This window comes from Diceros bicornis, chromosome 10 (genome assembly GCF_020826845.1).
Source record: "Diceros bicornis minor isolate mBicDic1 chromosome 10, mDicBic1.mat.cur, whole genome shotgun sequence".
Taxonomy (NCBI): Eukaryota; Metazoa; Chordata; class Mammalia; order Perissodactyla; family Rhinocerotidae; genus Diceros; species Diceros bicornis.
In genome coordinates this window covers 33,609,393-33,628,239 of record NC_080749.1, presented here as the reverse complement: position 1 = coordinate 33,628,239, position 18,847 = coordinate 33,609,393, and the positions used below count along the sequence as shown (strand labels likewise).

General features: G+C 40.2%; 1 protein-coding gene across 5 annotated transcripts in view; it reads right to left on the bottom strand.

The window, feature by feature from the left end:
• The window catches only part of LYPD6 (LY6/PLAUR domain containing 6), a 121,430-nt gene that overhangs the window by 31,922 nt on the left and 70,661 nt on the right, over nucleotides 1-18,847 (bottom strand). Inside the window, exon 1 of one of the 5 annotated variants that reach the window (XM_058548943.1) lies at nucleotides 3,464-3,639. The exons of the other annotated variants lie outside the window; for them this stretch is intronic. The gene's annotated coding sequence lies outside the window, so the exon portion shown is untranslated. Of the gene's footprint in view, nucleotides 1-3,463; nucleotides 3,640-18,847 lie in introns of those variants that run through there. 5 annotated transcript variants of the gene reach the window in all.

Sequence of the window (18,847 nt, the reverse complement as noted above, 5' to 3'; positions counted from 1 at the left end):
CCTCCTGAGGACACATGCAGGTGAAACACATGCAACGTGGGCACTTTTATCATCCCCTTTTGAGCAAACTGAAGTCCAGCAAATAAGTAGAGGAGTTGATTCAAACCCTGGCTGTCTGGCCACGTTTTTAAACACTAGGTGATACTGTGTTCTTCCAAAGACTGTGTTGAGGTGTATACAGAAAAACTGATGAAATAAGATTGAGGTGTCACTGTAGCAGTAAGCAATCATCATTCTATCCTCTATTCTGATTCTGCCCTTTTCAATTAAAATTGAGGGCAGTAAAATCTTTTACTGGGGTTGAATTGTCCAGTTTACTTAGCATGTAGATATATATCTTCATCTCTATGTGCTATTCGCTTGCCCTCTTACTGCTTTTCTATAGAGTCTGTTCCTCGTTTTCTACTGTGTTCCAAATACCATCATTCTATTGCCCATGCAACAGGTCAAGTTAGATATTCACTTTATTTTAAACTGGCTGAAAAACCATAATTTGGACATTTTGTTTACAAATTTTAACACAAATATTCAATGGGATTTTTTAAACAGCAGAACTAATTCTAAAATTATTTTGTCAAAACAAAAAGGCCAAGAGTAAATATATTACAAAGAAATATCAATAGAGAAAATCAATATGGACTAATCAGATATTAGAATATACTACAGAGTAATATTAATCAAAACAGAATGATGGAAAAGACAGAAAATAGAACAGTCTAAGGAGCTCAGAAATAGACTCAATTATTTACAAGATACAAGCAATTTTTCAAAATTACAGAACAGGAAAATATTAAATGAATAGTATTATGATAACTTGATTAAAAATTGTGAAAAAGATTAACTGAAACCAAACAATGCACGATACACTAAAATTAACTCCAGATGGATTGGTGTGTTCATTATTTTAAAAAATTAGACAAACTATTAGAAAATAGAGTAGAACTCTTATCGCCCTGTAACAGCTTGATGATGCCAGCCTTGCCAATTTCATGCTCACTACACCATCTTCTGTTTACAATTTGGTTCCTCCAAGCAAATTTGTATTCAGGAAGAGAATGAGCTGCTTGTTCACTTAATAGATGTGACTGCCAGGCACTGTGCTGGGCAGCTAGTTGAACAATATGATGAGAAAATAAGCAAGTTATCAATGATATCTTTCCCTCGCTGAGTGGCAGACAAACATTGTCTCATCTTAAACGAATGCAATAGTGCTTTGCTGTACATTCATCTGGTCAGGTGAGGCTGCAGTGAGGAACCGATCTGCACACACAGCGCTCTGTGGAGACCTGAGAGATTGTATCAACACTCTCATCTCCTCACAACCTGCGGGAGGGCTCAGTTTGAGGGAGTGGTGAGGAAAGCTATCTGGTTTTATTTTGATATAATTTATCAAACATTAAATATCAACTAGTTGCCAACCTAAGTTCTCTTTAATGTGAAACTCAATACCAACACCAGTGCTTCACATGCATCAAATAATGCAAGTGGCATGTCTTCATTAAAGCATGTCTCATCCACAGTATTCCTTCCAGTCATTGATTTAAAGGTCTCCCTCTGCACAGTACTTGCACTAAGCATTATGCATTACTTAATGTCATCTGAAATTAACCTTACTGCAACTTCTGCAGCATGGCTACGCAGCCACAAGCCTTCATTTTCACAGCCTGTGTTGATTATATGTGAATAACATACAGAGGTGAAGAGCTAGAAGCTTGGGTTTGAAGCCTTGCTCCAACACTTTCTTGCTATGCAATCTTAAGCCAGTTACTTAACCACTTGGAGCCCCAGTTTTCTTATCTGAAAAATGGGGATCATAATACTACCTACCTCAAAAGTATATTATGAGAATTAAATGACTTAACATATGTAAAGCACTAAAACAGTGTCTGTCACACAGTAAATGCCTTGTAATGTTTCCCAATATTTTTACTAGTCATGCGTCACTTAATGACAGAGATACCTTCTGAGAAAAGCGTCATTAGGTGATTTCACCACTGTGCAAATATCATAGAGCATACTTACACAAACCTAGGTGATCTAGCTACCCACACACCTAGGCTTTATGGTACTAATCTTATGGGACCACTGTCGTACATGCAGTCTGTGGTTGACCAAAACATCGTTATGCAGTACACGACTATATTATTGTTTTGTTCACAGTCAATATAGTTTCTTAAGTGAAAGTAAACATGGTGCAGTTAACTTTGGTTCCACACACAGGTCACTTTCCTTAAATCAGAAAAATAGAACAATTCCCAAAACTAGTAAGTATGACAAATCATGATGTGTACGTCTCCTCCACCCCAACATCTGCCCCATGGCCAGCCAGGCAGGCACAAAGTCGAGGGGAGACAGGAGGAGGGTTCCTCCTGCCACCAGCATTTTAATATTGCTGAGGCTCATGCAGGCCCAGCCCACTTCCTGCCATCCCTCGTCAATGAAGCAAACAGGTGGGTGCTGCCCTTCTACGCTCTCCCCATATCCTCCCAGGCTACCCTATAAGGCGTATGTTCCAGCCCACGATCCTTACATAACTGCTTTAGTTAGATTTTACTCGTCTAAAAGATGTTGAGAGGGCACAGGTCACGAGCACATCACCTTGTATCCCTTCCAAGCACCTGTCTCCGTGTGTGCATTCTCACACACCCTACTCACGGTGAAGAATCATGGATTAAGTTAAAGCAGCCATTTCATTCATTAAAAGAGATCAGCTCTACTTACTATGGCAAAGGGCAAGGCTGATTCTTTAGGCCTGACTTGTTTAGTGCAAGTTTTCAAATTTGGGGGGGGGGTTCAACTACTTTTTAATCATGAATTTTATGTGTTTAATGAAGAATTTCCAAATTCTTAAAGTCGTTGAAACTTTATTATCCCAACACATTTTACTCATGAAATTATTCTTCCTTTAGGGGAAAAAACAAAAAAGTATGTATTTCTGGGCTTATGTATGATTAGAAAAAAGGACTGAAAGGATAAACACCGAAATGATGTGGAAGTTAAGATAATTTTAATGTTCTTCCTTTTGCTCAATTTGCATGCTCAAAATTTTTTGATGAGTGTGTGTTACTTTTATAAAGAGGGGAATGGTTTTTTGAAAAATAATGCTTTTCAAGCAGTGAGTTTGACAGAATAATTTTACTTTATATGCACAAATAAAAGCCAGCTCTTCACCTAAGGCCAGTGAAGATAGCCTCAAAAATGTCCATGTCTCTTCTAAAATAATAGAATCAACATTTGACAGAATGTTCTCTCTCACCTTCTCTTACCATGTCCTTCCCTTAGTGTCATAGTCCAGGTTCTTCATAGCAGAATCTGGGGCAAGGACTAAAGGTGCTAAGATTTTACTTGGGAGGAGCAAGCCCAAGACAATGAGGGTAAAGATAGGGAGAAAGAGAAAGAGAGAGAGGTAGAATGAAGCTAGAAGACACAGAGCAATGTGATCCTAGGTTACTATGCTACTCACCACTTCACAAAAAGCCACAATGAGACACAGGATTCCAAGGAGGACCTGCACCTTAGTGCAGTCCATGCAAGGAGAAAGGAGGGAGAATTTATCAGCCTGGTGCCTTCCTGTCTCTTGTTTCCCATTGATCAAGGTTCACTCCACAAAGAACTCAATCCCCTCCATTTCAGCAGCCACAGTGGAGAGTCAACCCAGTATGGCTGGACCTCTGACCAAGAAAGAGAAAAAAGGCACCCATCACAGGAATCTGAGAAAACACTCGAGGTCTGATTCCAGTGCATGTGTTATTAATCCTTGTAAACACCACACTGCCTTTTTTTTTTTTAAGATTTATTATTTTTATCTTACTTAAAAAAAATTATATTGAGATAAAATTTATATAACATAAAATTCATCACTTTAAAATAACACAGTTCAGGGGCTGGCCCAGTGACGGAGTGCTTAAGTTCATGTGCTCCACTTCAGGGGCCCAGGGTTCCTGGGTTTGGATTCTGGGCGTGGACATAACACACCACTCATCAAGCCATGCTGTGGCAGCATCCCATATACAAAATAGAAGTAGACTGCCACAGATGTTAGCTCAGGGACAATCTTCCTCAAGCAGAAAGAAGAGGAGTGACAACAGATGTTAGCTCAGGACCAATCTTCTTCACCAAAAAATAAATAAATAAAATAACACAATTCAGTGTTTTTTTGTATATTCGTAATATTGTACAACCATCACCTAGGCCAGAACATTTCCATCACCCCAACAAGAAATCTTGTACCCATTAGCAGTCACTCCCAATTCCCTCCTCTCCCCACTCCCTGGCAACCACTGATCTACTTCTCTCTCTATGGATTTGCCTATTGAGGAACATTTCGTGTCAATGGAATCATACAAAATATAGCCTTTTGTGTCTGGCTTCTTTTACTTAGTATAAGGTTTTCAAGGTTCATTCATGCTGTAGCATGAATCAGTATATCATTCTTCTTTATGGCTGAATAATATTTCATTGTATGGACACACCACATTTGTTTATTCATTCATCAGCTGGTAGACATTTGGGTGGTTTCCACTTTTTTGGCTATTGTGAATAATGCTGCTATTAACATTCACGTACACATTTCTGTGTGGATATATGTTTTCAGTTTTCTTGGGTATATCCCTAAGAGTGGAATTGCCGAGCCTTTTGTTAACTCGATGTTTAACTTTTTGAGGAAATGCCAAATAGTTTTCCACTGTGGCTGCACCATTTTACATTCCCATCAGCAAAATATCAGTGTTCCAATTTCTCCACATCCTCACCAACACTTATTTTCATTAAAAAATTTTTTTATTAGAGCCATCCTAGGGCCAGCCCTGTGGCTTAGCGGTTGAGTGTGCGTGCTCTGCTACTGGCGGCCCGGGTTTGGACCCTGGGCACACACCAACGCAACACTTCTCCAGCCATGCTGAGGCCGCGTCCCACATACAGCAACTAGAAGGATGTGCAACTACGACATACAACTATCTACTGGGGCTTTGGGGAATAAAAAGGAGGAGGATTGGCAATAGAGGTTAGCTCAGAGCTGGTCTTCCTCAGCAAAAAGAGGAGGATTAGCATGGATGTTAGCTCAGGGCTGATCTTCCTCACACACACACAAAAATAATAATAATAATAATAAATTAATTAATTAAAAATTAAAAAAACAGAGCCATCCTAGTGAGTGTGAAGTGGTATCTCACTGTGAGTTTGATTTGCACTTCCCAAGTGACTAGTGATGTTGAACATCTTTTCATGTGCTTACTGGCTATTTGTACATCTTCTTTGGAGTAAAGTCTACTCAGCTCCTTCACTCATTTTTTAACTGGGTTATTGTCTTTTTATTGCTGAGTTATAAGAGCGTTTTCTATATCCTGGACCCTGGACCCTTTTCAGATCTATGATTTGCAAATGTTCTCTCCCTTTCTCTGTGTTGACTTCTCACTTTCTTGATGGTGTCCTTTCACACACAAGTTTTTAATTTTGATGAAGCCCACACATTTCTTTTTATAAATTAGATTTAGTTCCCTTATACAAGTCAAGCCCAAAGAGCACTAAATAAAAAGATCTGCATACAATGCAGAGTAAAAGAACTTGTCTACTTGGTAGTAGCCAGGGCTACATTTTCCACCTCTCTTTTCCATGAGAAAAACAGGATGGGCAGGACTATTTATTAATATCACCAACTGCTTACATTCCTGCAGTAAATCATGAAGCTCCACTCACTCCTCTATTAGCATTTTCTGGGACCTGAAAAATGAAAGATAAGTGACATGCATTCACAATTAAACTAACCATTACTGAAATACAGGTTCTACCGAGAGAGATGTATCTTTTCTGTACAGATTCTCAGTAGCTGATGGAGCTTTAATCCCTAAACCCCACAAATATGACGCTGGACATGCTTAGATAATATGAAGGGTCTTTTTTAGGACTTTGATGCTTTTCCTTAGAGTCCACTGTGCCTTTGGACTGTTCTAGACATTTAGAAAAGATGTTGCATTTCCATTTTATGCACTGCTATTTGAATAGGCACTGAGGATTCCGTCCCAACTATGGCTCTCTTTATGAAGAAGTACACTCTCATTTTCACAGCTCTGTGACCTTTCATTTGTTATTTATGAGCTTTTGAAAATCTAATACCACTCTGACAGATTTAATTTGTGCTCTAAATTACCTCTGCATGTGTTACTCAACTGCTGGTTTTCTTCCAATGGATTACTTGCTACATTCTGAAACAGCAAAAAAAAAATTAGTTCGAGATCTATTAGACTTCCTCCATTTGGGAGAATGTTGCAAAGAGTTGCATTCGTATTTTCACTCCAGAAAATAAGATTACTAGATTAGTATAAGGGAGGATTTCTACACTAGTCAGAGAGGCAAGTGATAGGACTACAACCCAGGTCAACTTTTATAAATCCACATCCTAATTGCTATTTCGTACAGAGTCCATAAAATAAGATACTCCCAACTCCTTAAACTGGTCACTGGAAGACAGTTAAGCAATTCTGGATGCTACATTGACTAAGGTACCAAGTACTAAATGACAAACAACACCTCACTACTAAATCAATATATAAGCAATTATGAAGTAGAGAACTAATGCAAAGCTAAATATTTTTCAATGCTATTCATAGTGAAATTTGAAATGCCTAATATGAGAGCAAAATGGAATTCTGAAGCCTAAAAGGTCATGATAAATCTTGATTTAATTTTCAATACGTATAGACTAGGTGTGGTGGTGCTTTAATGACCTGAAAAAGTTAATTCAGCTCTCAAAAGTATAAACTAAAGGCATGTCCACACAACTAAATGTACTTAAATATATCATTCTGACCACAGTACCTTTCTCACAATTGGAGAATTGCTCATAATATGTGGTGGTTTTAAAACATGTCTGCAAATTCGTTGACATGTCTCCATTGAGAGGTGGGGTCTACATTCTCTCCTCTTGATTTTGGGCCAAGCTAATTGACCAGCTGACCAGAGTATGGAGGAAATGACACTGTGTGACTTTCAAAGCCAGGTCATAGAAGGTGACTCAACTTACAGCTAGTGCTCTGGAACATTCATGCTGAAGCCATACAAGCAGTCTGAGTGCTCTGAGGGCCATGCTGTGAGGAAGCCCAAATGATCCACACAGAGCTACAGAGACTTCATGAAGAGAGAGAGCTGCCCTGCCAGCCCCTAGCTGCTCCAGCTCCCTCCCCTCCCCTCAGTTCCAGCTCCAGCGAATGTCTGATGGCAACTGCATGGAGACTCCAAGCGAGAACCACCTAGCCAAGACCTTTCCACGTGCCTGACCCACAGAAACCAGGAGAGAGAAATAAAATGACTGTTACTGCTTTATGCCACTCCGTTTTGCGGTGATTTGTTATGCAACAATAAATATCTGGAACATAAGGAACTGGAACATGAGAGTTAACTAGGAATTATAGTTCCACTCATGAAGATAATTCCATTTTTCACATTGGTTGCAAGGTACAGAAATCCAAATCAAACAGCCTTGTAACCAAAACTGAGGGAAAAGGGAGGGGGCAGAATTTTACTGTCTCACCTGACTGTCAAATTTGGACAGGGCTGGACTTTTAACCCCATTATCAGGAATTTCCATCCCTCAACTCTGCTTTGTCCCTTCTCTTGCCTTTATTCTCATTCAGGTTTTCCCAAACCATGGCTACCAGCAGCTTCAGAAGCATTCCCAGGGAGTCCCTTTCCCAACCGTTCCCAAAAAAGCCCTTAAAAAGGAGGGAGGTCCATCCTTGGACCATAATTGTCCAAGGGAATGTGGCATTTCAATTGGCCAGGGCTGGGTCACTAGCATGTCACTGGAACAAGCACAGAGTGTCAATTTCATGGAACTCACATGGTTTGAGAACAGGGAAGGTATTGGTTTCCCAAAGGAAAATCTAGCTGTTGTCACTTGAAAAAGAAAAACTGGATGCTGGGCTAGCAAAATCACACAGATATCCACCACAATAAACAACACTGAGTTTGAAATAACCTCGGTAACCTGGAAGTGTAAACGAAACTAACGGTAGCTCTCGTAAATATTTCTGCAAATGCCAGAAGGTGGGGAACTTACCTATTGACATGATTCTCTTCTCTAAAAAGGGAATATACTCCATTACAACTTCACAAATCAAAATATAAGGTTTAAACAATGAAAACATAGTTCCACTTGGTATTTAGAATCACTTCCGCCCCATACTCCTCCCTTGTTATGGGAATGGATCTCTACTGACGCCCATCATGTGTTACTACTGGGGAACACCATGTTCTTACACATCCATCTTATAGGCCACTGTTGTTTGGGCCAAGGTTGGACATCTGATCCAACCAAGCCAACCAGAGTTCTTCCTGGATATTTTTCAAGCCAGAATTGGAAAAAGACAATCAGTCCTCTCTGGTACAGAAGCCACCAAGATGTGAAACTCAGGGAGAGTGTTTGCCATGTCCTTCCCCATGTGAAGGAAGAAGAAGAGAATGAAGCTTGCTGGCTGAGAGAGACAGAGATGAGAGATGGTGAGAAGGGTCTCAGCTACGTGCTACTCTTGCCTTTTTGGCGAATTTTAACTCTTCCCTCAGAAGCCTCAGGCTCCATCTAATAAATACCCCTTTTGCCCAAGCTAGTTTGAGTTGGCTTTCTGTCCCTTGCAACCAAGAGCTCTGACTAATTCAAGAGTCTTCCAAAAGGGCCCAGCCACCAGCTTAAATTTTCCTTTGTAACAAATATGCTTTTTACATTAATATTTCTTTATCAACTAAAAGGTTAGAGTTGGTTTTAAAAATGTCAATAACAGAGAACTAGTCAAAGATTACCTCTTCTAGACTTCGTGGACACAGATGTTTCATGTCCATAACCTACAGAGAGAGAGATGTCCACATATTCCCAATCTGAACTGAGGAGCTATTTGCATAAAAATCAATGCTTTAAAAAAAATATGTATTTCTTTTTTGAACCCCTTGGCAAGGCGAGAGTTATAGAGAAAATCTGCCTTTCTACCTTGCACCAATCTGATTGAAAGGTCAATTGCATTAAAAATGCTTCAATTCCTGAAGGATAAATGATGTCTAGCTGAGTATGTCTAGCAATATATTCACATTTCTAAAAGATGCTGTATTAACTATTCTGCTTGTTGGCTGTATGCTTGTTTGCTTCCTCTATCAATTGGAAGGTTCCAGAGAACTGATGAGAAGGCATTTTGAAGTGCAAACAGCCGTAAGGGGATGGAGTCAAAGAACTCTCCAGGCAGGAATGGAACACTGGGTACATTTCAGTTACACCCTGCCATTTTTTATTTACTTGGAAGGGAGTGGTGGTTTGGAGAAATTTTTGCTTTTGTGTCTTTTATTAAACACTTCTATAGGTTTAAGAATGTCATGTTTTCATTTTATTTTTTCTAGGAATTTTCATTCTAGAGACCTTCCAAAAATGTAGAAGTACAAAATGTACTCAGAAACATTATGATAGTTCTAAGTACATTAAATCGTAAACAGATTTGCTCTTATGTTCAAAATAATCGGGTTCCAAATCCAACATTTAGATTATTAGGCATATGCCTTCTATCTCTTGATCAAAGAAGAGTTACCTTGGTACTATACAAAGGTAATCTTCTCTGTATTTGGAGGGGTGCGTTCATCTTCCCTCTGCTAATTTAGAGTGTTTCCAAAATTCAGAAACAAGAAAAAAGTGCTATTAATAATCAATTATACTTTAATCATAAGCAGACACTGCCTGCTGTGAATCCATGGAGATATTCTGCACTTTATGAACCAAGTTTAATCAGCAGGGACCATTGCACGTGTTTTGGTCCACTGTTTTGGTTTGAGAGACCTGGTGTGAAGATTCTTTTCGAGGCCTTGAGGCTTATTAATTCTTCCAAGTCACCCCTCCCGGTCGCCTCTGGCCACTGCTATGCTCACTCAGGTTCTTAAGTGCTCTCTCCCCCTCCTGCCTCGCTTCACCACATTTTCTGAAAGCCAGATGTAAATAAATGACCCTGACATCTCTAACTTCTTCATGAAATACTCCTTCCATCGCTTTGCGTGTTGACTGCGGCCCAGCTCACAGTGAAAACGCCACTTCCCTTTGGACTGTCTACAGTGGAAGGTGCTCATTCTCCCAAACCCCATGGATCCTGGGGCCAAGAGGAGGCCAGAATTCCTTTCCCTCCCACTGCAGCTTACAAACCATTGCTCTTCCTCTTCAAACAATTCTCCTCCTCACCTCAAAGGTAACCACCTGCCTTTGTGGCTGTCAGGAAGTGGCTGGAGAATATGAAGAATATGGCCCACCTTTAACTATTAACAATCACTTAACCTAATTTTGATTCTCACCCAGGACTGAGAAGAATCAATCCACATTAAATATTATTTCCTATCTTGCATGGAGTAGGGTTTTGCCCACAGTTCCAAGGATCCTATTCAAGTTTTTGTCAAAAGGCCTTGAAGGTTGTTTCCACTTAGCCATTCATAATGCGAGAGTTCAAGAAAACTCTAATTGGTAGTTTCATAAGGTATGAAGAGCCCTTTCAGAATTTCAGGTTAGAAGAGCCAGCTTGTGCTCTTTCTTCTTGTGGGAAATGTGAAAAAAGAAAAAAAAATCAAATAGCCAGTATCAAAACAATTGCCTGTGTAAAAACTCTATGGCTGTATTTTTTCAAATTACTGGGTTGTACTACTACTTAGTAGTAGCTAACTACTAAATCTTAACCAATGTTTCTCATTTAATAAAGAATATATTTTTAAAAACAAATTTATCCATGCACTCTCTTCTAAATTTCTGATCAACCAATACCTTGAATTATACACAATATGTCTCCCGATAGCTCAAAGACCATCACAGCCGCATTTTTGTGAAAGGCTTTTGGGGTCTGCTAAAACTCACAGTCTAAACTGTAACTTCACTTTTCAAGCACTTGTAACAAATTAGCACAATTATTTTGAGGAAGGAAGGATTTCCTCACCCTGGGTTTGAAGGCAAAGAAATGTATCAGACAACCTCCTAACTCTGCATCATTGAGGTAGGAATTCTTCCTTTGTAATGCATCTTCATTTACAAGTCTCCATAAATAATGGTTATTAAAGAAGACTATTATTGTAGCAAAACAGAATATAATAAGATTTTACATAGCATTCATTCAGGCAGAAAAAGAGGTAGGAGTTATTAATAAAAGAAGATTGTCCTTGGTAATAGAAACTTTTTGTTTTCACATCTAAATCAATTCCCTTCTCAGGGAAAGAAAATACTGAGTAGCCTTTTGTGGATAAGAAAATTTCGGTATCTAAACTGACTTCTAACTGCTGACACTGAAGGAGCCTCGTGAGATGCCTCTCTCCTCCTCCTTATTACTCAGTTTTCCTATTTCTGTTCCTCAACTGCCCTCCTTGTTTTCTATGTCACTTGTTCACTCATTCATCCATTCATTTATTCATCATTCTCCGTGAGGTAGATACAGATAACGTTATCTGTTACGTTATTGTTAATAGTTCCAGCTTAATACACAAATTCTTGAACTCTATTAGTAAAACCATAATTCTATCTAATAACATAATTCTTAAAAATCCCCACAAAGGCTGCTAAGTACATTGCAGGCAACGCTGACTTGCCTAGTCTACACGGGAGAGCTGATACATCTTTGAGTCATTTAGTCAAGAGCGATCATGGTGTGAGGTTCACCTGCTGTCCTTACAACCAAGGCCACGTATTTGCAAGACGCCAGGTACAGGAGCCGGGTAATACAATGACTGCACCAACCCTACACAGGCCCTCTGGGGAGGAGATCACAGGGCATGATCAATGAAACCCACTAGAGTCCATATTCCTTCCTATAACCAGGGCAGCTTATCTGGAAGAAGGAAGACAGGGAGAAATGGAGACAGGGATGCCCCATTACATTTTATAAAGATTGAGATAAACGTCTAGGTTCATATGAATAATTAAATAAGTATACTAGTAATAGGACACTGGAAATAAGAGGGACTAGAGAAAACAAGAGATGTTAAAATTCCAAAGTGTCACAGCCAGAGGTATATTTATCATGAAGTTAGTGAAGGGAAGCCTCAGGGTTGCTGATTGTGTGGGCCCCTGCCAAGGCCCTGTTCCAAATTTTAGGATGGTGATTCATGTACTCTTTTCGTTAAGGAGAGCTCCTCTCTAAAAACCTGGACCAGCCACCCCTGGCCATAGTAATGCAAAAACAATTTTTATTATTAGTGATAATAATGTTGCTTTTTCTTGAGAGAGGTTAGGTTAATAAATAAAAATACATGTTACCATTCTAGTCTCATGGAAAGGAAAAAAAAATGAGGGAAAGTCAGCACACTAACAAAGGCAGGCCTTCTCAAAATCAGCAAAGTGGAATTAGAGCTGGAGAAAACAACCAACCAAGCAAACAACTCCATCCCTCTGGACCCTCCTCCAGCACTGCCTGTGGGCAAATTACTCAGGACCACTCAAAGAATGCCAAGGTGCCCCTAGGGCAATTACGGTCAGGAGAAAGGCCCTAGCTTTACATAACATGTGTTTTTAACTATGTTAAGAAGGGTCAGAGAAACCGCTTCATCTTACCACCCAAAAGAGAGGTGAATGCACTGGGACTGGAAAGAGACCACTCTAAGGTGAGCAAGGAGATCACACCCAGCAGGGCTGACCAGGCCCCAGGGAACAGAGCAGAGAGGGCATTAAGTGCCGGCTCCAGAGCCAGGCAGACCCCAGACCCTTTACCTACCATCTCCTAGGATGGTTGTGAGGACAGAGAATGCCTGGAAAGCAGTGTGGTGCAGTTGCTGAGAGCACAGGCTCTGGAGCTAGCCCAGGTTAGGATTCGACTGCTACTGATAGCTGATTAACCTTGAGCAGGTTTCTTAATCTCTCTGTGCCTCAGTTTCCTCATCTGCAAAATGCGGGAAATCACCTAGCACATGCCTGCCAGCTAATATAATTCTCAAAATCAGCCCTGAGTGGCCTAGCAAGGCATCTGTTACTCATTTGGGTCAAGACGCTGGTTCAGAAGCATCTGCTCTCCAGTCCGGAAAAGAGGTGGGAAAGGTCTTCAAGAAGGCACCTCTGGAACGCCATGTTCTGTTAGGAAAAATAAAAAGCCCAGGTTGCTTGTCAGATTTTCCAGCTGATCCCCAACTAAGATCAGCCTCCCGCAGTGAGGATAAAAACACAAGGCGGGGGGATTAGGTGAAGCAGACTGGGAAAGGTCTAGGGCAGGATTTCTCAAATTTGAAAAGTTCTTTCTCCTTTAAAAAGAAATATTTTCACAGACAGAACCTCTCCTACCCCCACTATCAACTAATTAATCCTAATTATAATAATTATAACACTACTACATATACACAGAAAACTAGGATTAAGTTCCTTGCTTAAAGCCCATGTAACAGCTTTAAAGCCAAAGATTACAAAATATAAATAAAATTACATTCAAATTAAATAAGTCATGTGCTACATAACGATGCTTCAGTCAACCACAGACTGCATAAATGACGGTGGTCCCATTAGATTAGTACTATACAGCCTAGGTGTGCAGTAGGCTATACCATCTTGGTTTGTGTAAGTGTACTCTGTGATGTTCGCACGACGACAAAATCGCCTAATGACACATTTCTGAGAACACATCCCCATCATGAAGAGACGCATGACCATCCATTAATTAAATAAAATGGAAAAAGCAATAATGACTAACACTTATTGAGCACTTACAAAAGGATTGAACCATATGAAATTGCCACTATTCGATCATTATGAATTATAAAAACAGCAATTTCAAACGGTTCAATGCAACATGTGCGAGGCTCTCTCTGAGGACTTTCTTCAATCCCCACAACACTATGAAGTAGGCATTATCATTACCCTATTTTACAGATGAGGATACTGGGGCACCAAGAAATGAAGACACAGTTTTAAATCTCCTACAGAACTGGCAGGTGCCAGCGGACTCATTTGCAGATGCCCCAGGAGCAGCAGACACACTTTGGGAAGCCCTGACATAGGCAGCAGATAGCATCCCAAGGATGGGGTGATGGACGACGAGCCACAAAAGAGTTTAGGGCAGTCAGCGAGCACTAGAAGGACACCAAGATGGGGACAGTGTCTCCTGCTGGAGGGAAGGGGCGACAAAGACCATCTTGGCTTGGTGTCTTTTGTTTTTGTTCTGGGCCGGACAGAAAGAGGGCTTCACGGGTACTTCCCAGGAAGACAGGCTGGCCCTCTGTGGGGAACAACAGTTCAGGTGAAAACCTGGAGAGAGGAGGAGCAGGGGAAAGGATGATAAAAGGAGAGAAGGTAAGTAAGAGAGCGAAGGGGGTTGTCAAAAAAGGTCCAGGTTTCCAAATTTGCTGCACATTAGAATCATCAGGGATCCTTACAAACTACTGATGCCAGCTCTCACTCATTACGATTTCATTGGTATGGGGTGTGACCTTGGTACTGGGATTTAAAAAAACTCTACAGGTGACTCTAATTTGCAACAAAGTTTGGGAAACTTTATGATGCTTCTGCAAGTTGCTGGTGGAAGGAAACAGCCCTGAAATGCATTCTCTTCATCCACAGCCACCAGCAAATTGTGCTGAAAAATTCCCCATAGCACTCAATAAAAGGACTATGAAGCAGTCTAACGCAATCAGTGTAATTTATTCTGCCAAGTCTCCTCTGTCCATCCTTCCTGGGCTCCTCAGAGTACTGGCAAAAGGAAGTGGGCAATGCATGACCTATAAAATGACCATAGCTTCACCTGGTTTCTATGCTGCTCCCACTCCAACCCGACAGCTTCTTTGTAATAACTTCCCAAAAGTGTTTTTCATCCTCTTGATGAAGTGATTGTCCCGTGTTGCCCTTGAAATGCTCCAGGGTGAGGTGCACTCTACCTTTCCAACCTAGCACACTTAATTTTTACAACAACAAAAGAGAAAATCTCTTGAGGCCTCTCCTGGGACAAACACACACTAACAACCATTACTCTGAAGGTAGCCAGAAAGATGGGTGAGTTTTTGAGAAAGGAAACAAATAACACCAACATTTTCAGAGGTAGCATGGAGTGACAGGAAGAGAACGGCTTTTGCAGACTGCAGACTTGAGCTTAAACTGCTCTGCTACAAAAACCCATGTGAACTTGAGCAACAAAATTCTCCTGCAACTCAGTCTCCTCATCTGCACAGACACACTGAGATTTCTTCAATTCGTTGGGACCCCACACAATCGTTTCCACTGTGAGTGACTATGACTGCGAGGCTAAGCCTTGATTTTGAAGTGATCTCCATCTCTTTAGAGGTGGCAACTTTTCCATCTTCTCTGACTTTTAGTCACTCGTTCTTATGTTATTCATAGAAGGAAAGCAGGACTGAGGATAAAGTGAAAGGAAAAAAGTACAAGTAACGTAGTCAGGAATAAATAGGAAGGGTAATAATACATTCATCCTGATTTCAATCCATAGAATTAGGATAACATAGTTCCAACATCAAAACCATACAATTTACGCAGTTGCATTGTATCCTGCCAGATCTTTTTTCATATGGGTGGCAAAAAAAAAGAAAAACTAAGCATATATTGTAGAAAATTATCCTATAAGAGGCAAAGGAACTGGATCAAAGATTTTAAAAGGATTGGGATTTGATATAGGATGACTGGTTGCTCCAGTGCCTGTTTTCATGCTTATAAATAAGGATCTGAAGTTTCTAGCCAGCCTGTTTATGCACAGGAGTATGGTAAGTAGTGATGATAAACGCTATGTAAATTCTATGTAACAGCAAGGGTCTGAGTCAGCACTGTCCAATAGGACTTTCTGCAATGAGAGAAATGTTCTATATTGTGCTGTCCAATTCAGGAGCCACTAGCCACATGTGGCTACTGAGCAACAGAAATGTGTGACTGAGGAACTGAATTTACTTTAATTGTAATTTAAACTAAATTAGCCACACGTGAAAAATGTCTACAGTATCGGATAGTGGAGTTCTAAATTAATGATAAATAAATGAAAAATAGTCATTTGACGTTGTGACCTCAGAACCAATTAGGGTTAAGGTGAAGCAAAACGATTATTACCAAGCTAAATACCAAAACACCCATGTTAACTAAATCAAAACAGAAATTATCACACAACTGCTTCTATCAAAGACACTCTTGGCCTGATCATTGGTGCTGGCTGAAAGGGGATAAAAAGGAAACGAAAAAGACCTAGCCATCATATTTTCAGGAGTACCACCAAGAACCACTCTACTACCTTTATTTTGTTTTTAGTTGATAGCTGAAAATGTTAGCTTATTATGTGACAAGAATCTTTCTATGTGCTCTACATTTGATTCTGTCAATTATCTTACAAGATAAGTATTTTTTTTTAATCTGTTTTTATAGATGAGTAAACTAAGGAAGAGAAGGGATAAGTCAATTGCTCCAAGGTCACCCGAGTGGCAAGTGTAGGAGTGGACATTTGGATTCAGGCAGTCTGGCTCCATATGCCATGCTCCAAAGAGCCATCAGTAATTTAGAAGTTACAGTGAATAAAAGAACTGCCTTTGAGAGGAGGCTGGCTTGCTTAAATGTATCCTGGACATACTAAGACTGTGTCACTTTAAGGGAAAGTCATTTCAGCTTTAAGAATTACAAAGGAAGTATGTGAACACTGGACCCTGAAGGAGGAGGGTGAAGAGACAGCAGACATGGACACGAGGCGCTCTGGAAGACTCACTTGGCCAACCAGCCATTTTTCCTAAGCCTTCTCCGAATCTACTGGTTTCCTTTGAAGGCATTAAAGTCAATGGCAAGATTGGAGATGGAGAGGTGAAAAATAGCAGAAGTCTTGAGAGAATTAAAAAAGAAAGAAGTGTTTCTCTTGAGAGAATTAGAGGAAAGAAGACAGACCAATGAGAGCTGGTCTGTCTTTCTATTATATGTTGAGAGTTGGTCTCTGTCTAACTCAGTTGGCTTTAACTGTAAAATCTTATAAGATCAAAACACATAAATATAAGGGCTTATGTTTCCCTCTTTCAATTCTTCATTATTACCAATTTCAGAGGGTTCCAAATTTTTGAATTCTAAATAATGCTGTGTGTAGCATCCTTGCTACTACATCACGTGGTCTATTCCTCATTTTTTTTTTCTTTTTTTTGAATAAACTCTTAGATATGGGGAAAAAAGGAAATGAAAGGACCACGGCTTGCACGGGTTGGAAGAATGCTGAAGGTTTCCCTTCCCTGGAATTGCGTCACAAAGTGATGAGGTAATTATTTCCCAGGATCTTTTGTTTTCTCCTGCTTGCAATCAAGAGGGAAAGAGAAGAATCGCTCTTTGTTCTTTCCTCCTGTAGGATTTGATGAAGCCAAAATATCAAGTCTAGGTAAGATGAGGAAACATCTGAGTTTCACATGACTTAACACAACCCATCTCCACTTATCATGAGACTTGTGAACAAGGTATGTCTTTTCCAATCTTCATTTACACTGCAAGTTCAACATCTCCCACTAACAACTCATGCTCTAAATATGGCAAAAAAAAGAAAAGAAAAACCATCATAAACTCCAAGTTAATTATTGGTTTAGTTGGGAGAATTCATTCTAATAAATATTTACTGTGTCTAATATGTATTGGGTATTGTTCTAGGTTCTGGGGTTATAGAGTAAATAAAACAGATGAAAACAATATTTGATACTCTGGCTCAGTATATTTCTGGTTTATCCCAGCTCAGTATTTTTGGAAGAAAAAATTGATTGAACAAAAATTAATACTGAGGGTCAGTTCAAGATTCAGCTGATTAAATGTAGCTCATTAACATTTTTGGCTCAGCACAGTTCAAGTTTCTTTCAGTGGTATAGTCCTTGAGGGCTCTTTACTCTAAAATGCAACAACAAAAATGTAACACATGAAAATCTTTTTTGGTTACTCAGCAGATCCCCAAACCCCAGAATTGTTCTAAACATTTTTTTCCTCCCGACATGAGATTTCCCCCAGTTTTACTGATGCTACTTTCTAAATACTTTTCATAAATGCATTGTTGTCATCAGGCCTATGGCCAGAACTTCAGTTCAGGTCCTTAATTTTTGCTTGGACTATTACAATAGCTTCAAAACTGGTCTTCCTTCCTCCAGTTTCTTTTCCTTCCAATTTTTCCGTCTTACAGTTTTCAAAAACAGAGATCTGATCATACAGCTCTACAGTTAGAAAGTGTGGGTGGTTCCCACTGCTTGCGGGATATAGTTTACATTCTTTACTGGTATGTACAAGGCATTATAGAGTTACGGCAAGCCCCAGTGGGAGAATGAGAAAATCAGGCACTGGGATTCCAGATCAAGGCCATGTCATCTGCAGTAGAGAAGTATAACACTTTTGAGAAACAGCCCCTGGCATTTTACTGAGTCCTGCTAAAGACAGAATGCTTGCTCATGTGATAATAAGTCATCATGCATCCAGAACTGCCCATTATGAGGTGGGTTCTATTGTACCTACTCATTCATATAGGCATTCATACCCAGAAGAGCCACAGTCAGCACTGTTACCTGGGGGCTTACGGAATGTCTGACCCACAGGCATGGAATCCTGTACAGCACAGTATCTGATCAGGACCCACTTCACAGAAAGGAGGTGCAGCACTGGGCCCAAGACCACAGGATCCACTGTTGTATCACATACTGCACCACTCGGAACCAGTCAGCCTCACCAAATGCTGGAAGAGCCTTCTAGAGGTGCAGCTGAAGCATGAGCCCAGAGGCACTGCTTTGAAAACATAGGGTACCACCCTTCAGGATGCAGCAGATGCCTTAGATCAGAGTCCTCCTTATGATGCTGTGTCCTCAACAGGAAGAACACATGGGTCCAAAAACCAAGAGGTGGAAGCAGGAGTGGACCCTCTCACTGTCACTCCCAATGACCCATGCAACT